Raw genomic sequence first — 8800 nt, forward strand, 5'->3', positions numbered from 1 at the left:
GGGAGGTTAAATGGTGAGAAAGAAGCCCCAAGCAGGAGAGCTAATGGGGAAGGACAGGTTCTAAGACAAAACCCTAGAGAGGGATTTAAAAACAAAGTATTCATAGCTAACTCTACAAACAAAACTGGCCTGTTTCCCGCTACCCCAGCAAAGGCGTGGTGGAAAGCATCGGCTTTGACGCCTCCGGAATTGCAGGGAGTGGTAGGAGCAAGTAGAGACCTTGATGCTCATCCGTCCCAGGCAGTGAAGAAGCCGCCTCCCGTCCATGCTGTCCTCTGACTGCCCAGCGAGGACCACTTAGAAACCTAGCATTTTCACCCCTGCTCCACAGCCACAAGTGCTGCTCTGCCTCCCTTTGGGACTAATGTCACTAGGAGCCTAGTGGTGAGGACCATAGTCTAAAGTGAGCCCTCCCTGACACCCTGGGGGCCACAGGAGATGACACTTAGGGCCTGAGTCCCTACCCTTGCCTATCATTAAAAGGAACAATCCTTTAGGAACCAGCCTTGGTCATGTGGGGAAGCTGGATTTTTTACTTCCTTCTGACAAATCACTCCCCTACACACAACCCCAGATAAGCAACCAGTAAAAAGCTAGTTACACTACAAACCTGCCAGGTATGGTGGCACAGGTCTTTAATCCCAGCACTATGGAGGCAAAAAGAGGTACATCTCTATAAATTTGAGGCCAACCCGGTCTATATATCAAGTTCCAGGCCAGACAGGAAGACATAGTGAAGCCCTGTCTCAAAACAAATACAACATTTCTAGTAAAGCCAGGCCTGGGAAATGGAGGAAGGTAAATGTAAAATTGAGGCTGGCCCAGTCTACAGAGCAGGTTCCAGGAAGGCCGGAGCTTTGTGGAGAAACTCTGTCTTGAAAACAAAACAAAACAAATCGAATTTAAAAAGACCTTGGATACAACACAAAATTAATATAATTTACAGGGATGATTCTAAAGTGATTGACAGATGAGGATGCATACACTTGGAACAAAATGAAAATGGCCTTAGCAAAGAGAGTAGATTTGTAAATATGCAAATTAAAAAATTAGAACTGAAAAATACAGTACAAATTTCAACAATAAAAAATAATAAAATTAATACTAATTTTTGGTTCAACAATGAAATGAAGGATATAAACAAACCAAAATAAAAATCAGTGAACTCGCAGGGCGGTGGTGGCGCATGCCTGTAATCCCAGCACTCTGGGAGGCAGAGGCAGGCGGATTTCTGAGTTTGAGGCCAGCCTGGTCTACAGAGTGAGTTCCAGGACAGCCAGGGCTATACAGAGAAACCCTGTCTCGAAAAAACAAATTCAAAAAAACCAAAAAAAAAAAAAAAGTATAAAAATCAGTGAACTCAACAGACTAATGGGAATGACCAAAACTTTCCATTATCCTGACTACAAGGACACTATTTTCAAATCAGCCCCTCAGGCTGGGCTGTATACCACAGCTTTAGATCACCTTTGTCCTGGTCATTGTTGGTTGCAAACAGGTTTCATTTTGAGCAAAGTGCATTCGAAATCTCTACACAAATTAGAAAAAGGCAATCCCCTCTCATGCAAAACAGAAAGAAATGCTTTCATTTTATTCCTCGAGAATAATACTTCAGAGAAGAGAAACACACAGAAATAATTTTTACCTTCCCCTGCACCAAAGATGATGCCTGGCACATGTCATAGGATGTTCTAGTTCTTCTATGGATACTCGGTATGAGATGGTGTCTTAGTTAGGGTTTTATTGCTATAAAGAGACAACCATGACCAAGGCAGCATTTCATTGGTGCTGGGTTATGATTTTAATGGTTCAGTCCATCATCATCACAGTGGGACACATGACAGTGTGCAGGCACACGCGGTACTGGAAGGAGAGTTCTACATCTTAATCTGAAGACTGCCAGGAGAAGACTCTCTTCTTCAGGCAGCTAGAAGGAGACTCTTCCACACAGAGTGGGGCTTGAGTACTAGGAGCCCTCAAAACCTACCTATACAGTTGACACACTTCCTCCAACAAGGCCACACCTATTCCAGCAAGGCCACACCTAATAGTGCCACTTCCCATGGGCCAAGCATATTCAAACCATATATTCAAAGTATATCCTATATACTTTAAATCACCGCTGGATTATTTATAATGCCTGACATAATAAAACACCATACTAATAGTTACTTTATTTTATCATTTAATAGTGATGAAAAATCTACACACATTTCATACAAATTCTGCTTTTTTTCCCTGAATATTCCTGATGCTAAGTTTATTGAACAAACTCAAGAATTCCAAAGACTGAGCATGTACCTCGATGAGGAGCCGGCTTTTTCTGTATCTAAGTCCTTTGCTTCCTTCCTTCCTTGTGAGAAGAAATCAAAGCAGAGTGGTTAGACCCCGTATTCCAGTAGATAGCCTAGCTGGTCTTTTCCACTTTAAAACTTTAGCAAAATATAAGATCTTGCGTATTCAGAGTTTGCCTCTTGCTGTTGAGAGTTCAGGCCTTACCAAGCTTCTCAATGCTAACCATACCGTGCTTCCTCTGCCCACAGAGCATGCTACAGAAATCAGAGGGTAGTAGTGTTCTGTGTGATGCCATGTGGGCTAGATGCCTTTCAACTACAGGGCACCGAAGCCAGAAAAGTTAGCGTAGCATGAGGTAAAACCCTAAGCTCATAGTTTTATCCATTCTGTCTGAGTGAAACTACTTCTGACCTTTTCTAACTAGAACAAAATTCTAATGTGGAATTCACCTTAATGACAAGCAAGCTAGGTGATCATTTCAATAAAAGTGCAGAAGAAGCACTTGTCTAAACTAATACTCAATACGAAAATTTCCAGCAAACTAGTCACGTTGTAGCACATGACTTTAATCCTGGCAATCCAGAGGGAGAGACAGTTGGATTTCTGTGAGTTTGAGGCCAACCTGGCATACAGAGTGAGTTCCCTGGACTGCCAGGGCTATACAGAGAGACCCTATCTCAAAACAAAACAAAACCAACAACAAAATCTATCAACTAACAAGAAACGGAAGCCTTGAAACCTCTGTTTGCTCATCGCTCTCCTGGCTGGCGTGAACTGTGAAGCGTATGCCCCTCACCAGAGTAGAGAAGTTTTCAGCTATCTCTTAACATCTACTTGGTATTGGCATAGCAAATAAATAAATAACAAATAAAATAAATAAATAAATAAATAAATATGCTTAACAATAGAAGGAAGAAAACAATCACTTTCATATAATGTAATAATCTGTGAGGAAATCTTTCTTTGAAAAGCTTTGTGGGGAACTGAAGACAGTGATTTACAGCCCTAGCTGCTCTGGAAGAAAACCCAGATTCAGTCCCCAGAACCCACATGGCAGTTCACAACCACCTGTAACTCTCTTTCCAGGGACTCCAGTAACCTCTTCTTGCTATCCAGCAGAGTATTAATAGTAACAGCAATAGTAAAAGTGACAAGACATTTGGTCTCTCCCAAGACCTTCCTCAGAGCTCCTGCCTTCCCCCAGTGCCCCAGTGTCTTTATGGTGTGTGTGTTCTCCCTCCCTCCCTTCCTCCCTCTCTCTCTCTCTCTCTCTCTCTCTCTCTCTCTCTCTTAGGACTGGAACTGGACCTTGTGTGTGTTAAACAAATGCTTTACCACTGAACTATGACCCCTGCCCCTCTCTCTTTTTCCTTATAATGATACCAGTCACATTAGACCAGGGCCAAAATGGCCTCCTTTAACCTTTATTCCCATGGCTTTATCTCCACATTTAGTTACATTTTGAAGACGTAGAGTTGGTAGTAGTGTCAAAGATAAGTTTGGGGCCAGGCGGTGATGGTGCATGCCTTTAATCCCAGCACTCAGGAGCCAGACACAGGCAACTCTCTGAGTTCCAGGCTAGCCTGGTCTACAAAGTGAGCTCCAGGATAGCCAGGGCTACACAGAAAAACGGTCTGGAAAAAACATAAAGGAAAACAAGCAAATTTGGAGTCACAAGGAAGGAAACCCCCAGAGAAGCAAGCACCAGAAGCAAGGAGTGCATTGATTGCAGCCGCCTACATGACCTACACGACTGTCTTTCCCCTCACTGACTGAGATCGCAGTCTTTTGTGATTGGCTAGTTTTAAAAGCATTGGAATAAAGGAAACGAAGAAAGTGAAAAGGGACTGGTCTCTCAGATCACTTAATTTCTGAGAATGCAGCAGGGCTTTTATGCAAACAAAGGTTTTTTGGGGGGGAGGGTCGTCTAAAATATTTGCACAAAGTTTTACCAAGTAAGGGAAAAAAAAGATTTAAATTCCTTCCCAAGTTTTACAGCAATTGATAGAAAAGACTATTATTTACTAATATTTATTGTTTCCTACAGTAATATCACAGAAAAGGGATGCACAGAGAGAGAAGAAAGACCTAAACCTCATAAAATTTGTTCAAGATCTGTAGCTGAAAACTATGAAATTGTTCAAATTTAATTAAACAATTTAAAAGAAGAAGAATCACGGTGTTCTCATCTGCCACCCACTGTGCCTTGTAGCATGAGAGTAGTTTTTAAAAATCATGAATTTCTTGAAAACATATTTATTCTGCATTTTAGTTTGTGTACAAATACTGAGTTTCCTTATGACATTTTGGTACAGGTGCATCGTGTCGCGATCATATTCGCCCCTCACTGCCCTGTCCCGCCGGCTACTTCTTCCCTCTCCCCTTCCTCCTTACTGATGGGTTCCTGTTCAAGTTCACTTCATTGAGAAAAAGGCGTACGTTTATACTGTTTTATGTATATCTGGATCCCACATATGTGAACAATCTTTATGATTTGTATATTTCTTCTCCTACCTCTGTCCTATTCTCCCGTGATCCCTGGTGTTCCCAGTGTTCAGACCATCTGTCTGTCTAGTCCCAGAGTCCATCCTCTGTCTTCTGCTCTCCTACTCCACACACAAACCCCATGCTGTCTTTTCCCCAGCTGCCTTCTTTTCCTCAGTACTATCATTTCCACTTCCACCTATTTTCCTACAAACAACAGATTCTTTCTTACTACTGAATACAACTCCAACAGGTTGCATGCTGCAAAAGGAGAGCCTTTGACACAGATCTAAGGAGACACATCCCAGATCTGTAGCTGAAAACTACACAATGCTAACAAGAGAGGCTGAAGACCTGAGAAACAGAGAAATCCACTGTTCACAAGACAGAAGACACAGTACAGCTAAGGTGGCAAGCTATCCACTTGGCTTAACATGATTCCCATCCAAATCCTAGCAAGGTTATTTTCAGATAGATAAATGGAATCTAAACTGTATATTGGAGAGAGAGAGAGACAGAGAGAGATGCAGAGAGAGAGAGATAGTAGCAAAAAAAATCAAAAAACAAAACAAAACAAAAAAACCCTTGAAAACCAAAGGCAGAGGATTCACACTAGTCATTTGTGAGTGTGGAGTTTTTAAAGAGGTCTTGTAGCATGGTAAAATATGTGTAAAATAAACTCTATTACTTATCTGTGCTTAGGTGTACAATTTTTGGTACACTTATGATGTTGTATTGCTCCCACCATATCTGTTTCATTACAGAAGCAAACACTCGGAACTCCAAATGCTTACTATCTCTAGGTTAGAAAACCTTTACTCTCTGTGTCTGAACTTGTTCTAGGTACAAGAAGAACCAAGAATGTCTATGAACCTGCCTTATTTCACTTAGCTTAATGTTTTTGAAGTTCATCTTCCAAGTAGCTTAGAATTTCATTCCTTCTTATGGCTGAGAAAGATGTCGCATGTGTATAGTCACAGCAAGAACAAACAAACCCCATACAGTAGCACTGAGGAAACTCAAATGCATGTTCTAAGTGAAAGAAGCAAGGTCGCAACAGGTTATATCATCTTTGGCTTCATTCACAAGCGCTCTGGGAGGGAGAAATGCTTTCCCGCCAGCTCTTTCCTGGTCTGCTACTCTTGGTAACGAGAGCATTGCATTCACACCTTCAACCTATGTGTGTCTGACTCTAAACAGCCACACTCGAGGCACCTGCTGAGGCAGTGCCACATAAACTAAAGAAAAGATTGATTCTAAGTGTCATTTACTCAAGGGAGCCTGATTTTTTTTTTCTGAAAAGCTCTGATCTGATCTCTCTTTATTGAACAGCATGGCAAATATGACACCAAAAAGAAATGAAGGTAGATGTGATGGTGGCTGCCTTTAATCCCAGTATTAGAAACAGAGGCAGGAGGATATCTGTGAGTGTAAGGCCAGCCTGGTCTACAAAGTGTTCCGAGCCAGCCAGGGCTCTGTAGTAAGACTCGGTCTCAAAAACAAACTACCCAGCCTCGCCCCACAAAAGAAAACAGAATGAAGATCATTTACAGGAGTCTCCTAAAGGGAGAAATCGTTTGTCCAAACCTACTGGCTCTGGGCAGAAACCACAATCAGATGTTATCAATCTGTCCCCACTCGCAGCTTCCCACACTGGTGGGAGGAGTCGCTTTCAGGGCCTCACCGCCTCCAGCAGACGGTCTTGGGTCTGGTCACCACATCTAAAGTAAGTATGCATTGTTCTGAATCAGGGGCATGAATGGGTCACGAAGAAATAGGGAATACAGTAAAATCAAAGCCCTGCATTTAGTGGAGCTTGTAGGAGTTAATTACATGGGAAGTCCAGAGTATAATAAGATTGATTACATTGTTTTTTCCTTAAAGGTCAGTTAGTTCTCAACAGGCTGAGTATCCAGTCTGCCAACAGAAGGAGCACAGGGCTCTAAGTGATCCAAGCCACATCATTAGCTTGTTTACAGGTTGAGTGAAAATTCGATTTACAAACTTTAAACAGCATTTCTCAGAAAAATCATTCCCACAGTGTGTGTGTGTGTGTGTGTGTGTGTGTGTTTAAAAAAGTGTTTGTATGTAAGGATATTTTTGCTTGCATGTATGTCTGTGCACCATGTATATGCCCACGAAGGCCAGAAGAGGACATTGGATTCCCTTTACATTTCAGACAGTTGTGAGCTGCCGTGTGGATCCTGGGAACCAAACCCAGGACCTTCAGAAGAGCAGCCCCTGATCCTAACTACTGAGCCATCGCTTCAGCTACGCAATGTGTGTTTTAATTCACTGCGTCAGTCTATGCTGTGTATTTGGAGGACGAGATCCACTCACTTAAACTGATGCGAATTTGCATATACCACCTTGCTGTTCATTTTCTGGAACTCCCCCTGTGTTAAAATTCTTTTGTATCATTTACATGCCCATCACTCCCTTTACGACGTCCTTAGAGTTCTTTTCTCAGTGGTTGCCTTGGGGATTGCAATAACACTCAACAGTCACCCACGTCTGTCCAGCTTTGACTGTGCAGGAACCCCACCCTCTGCAGCTCACCCTCTGCAGCCCACCCCTCTGCAGCCCACCCCTCTGCAGCTCACCCCTCTGCAGATCCCCCCCCTGCAGCTCACCCCTCTGCAGCCCACCCCTCTGCAGCTCACCCCTCTGCAGCTCCCCCCTCTGCAGCCCACCCCTCTGCAGCTCACCCCTCTGCAGCCCACCCCTCTGCAGTCCACCCCTCTGCATCCCACCCCTCTGCAGCTCACCCCTCTGCAGATCCCCCCCTGCAGCTCACCCCTCTGCAGCCCACCCCTCTGCAGCTCCCCCCTCTGCAGCCCACCCCTCTGCAGCTCACCCCTCTGCAGCCCAACCCTCTGCAGTCCACCCCTCTGCAGCCCACCCCTCTGCAGCTCACCCCTCTTCAGCCCACCCCTCTGCAGCCCACCCCTCTGCAGCTCACCCCTCTGCAGCCCACCCCTCTGCAGCCCACCCCTCTGCAGCCCACCCCTCTGCAGCCCACCCCTCTGCAGCTCACCCCTCTGCAGCCCACTCCTCTGCGGCTCACCCCTCTGTGAGGCTCACTCCCTCGGCATCCTGACTCTACCTTGTCGTACCAACTCGGTTTTATGCACTGTACATCTGCCAATGTAGACTTTCTGTAACAGCTTTGAGATAAAATTCATGACTGTGCAGTTTACTTATTTATTTATTTGGACAGGTTGTCTCTAAAGAACCCCTGGCTGTCCCAGAACTTACTATAGACCAGGCTGGCCTGGAACTCAGCAGAGACCCTCCTTCTTCGGCCTTGGGAGTGCTGGGAAGTACAGCAATATGCTCAGCCTAGCAATTCATTCATTTAAATAGTACAGTTCATGGATTTCAATATAGTTGTAGAGGTATTTTGACGTTATAAACACATTCAGTTTTAGAACTGGGAAAGGCAAAAAATATAACTAAAACAAATGCAAAGCCTTCCTTTTTTTTCTTTTGTTCTAAGGCTCCTTCCCAACTGTACCCATCACTAGACAGTAATTTGTTTTCTGTGTCTACTGATTTGCCTACACTGAACATTTCATATAGAAGGAATCGTGCAAGGCCAGATGTGGTGGTGCCTATAATCTCTGCACTTGGGAGGTGGAGGCAGGTGGATCAGGGGTTAAAGACCACTCTGGGCAAACAGCACACCCCTGTCAGAAAGACAGAGGGGCTGCACAGTTGGCTCCCCGGTTAAAGCACTTGTGGCTCTTGCAGGGAATGCGGGCTTAGTTCCCATCATCTACACAGTGCCTCACAACCATTCAGGACTTCAGCTCCAGACCTTCTTCTGACCTATGGATACCATGCATGCACACTACTGGTGCATACATACATACAGGCTAAACATCCATTGTCCTGTTTACTTTTCTATTGCTGTGATAAAGCACCATGGCCAAGGCAACTTATAGAAGAAAGTGTTTAATTTGGGGTTTACAGTTTCAGAGTTACTGTCCACAATGACAGAGAAAACTCATGGAGGCAG

This window comes from Apodemus sylvaticus, chromosome 5, assembly GCF_947179515.1.
Source record: "Apodemus sylvaticus chromosome 5, mApoSyl1.1, whole genome shotgun sequence".
NCBI lineage: Eukaryota > Metazoa > Chordata > Mammalia > Rodentia > Muridae > Apodemus > Apodemus sylvaticus.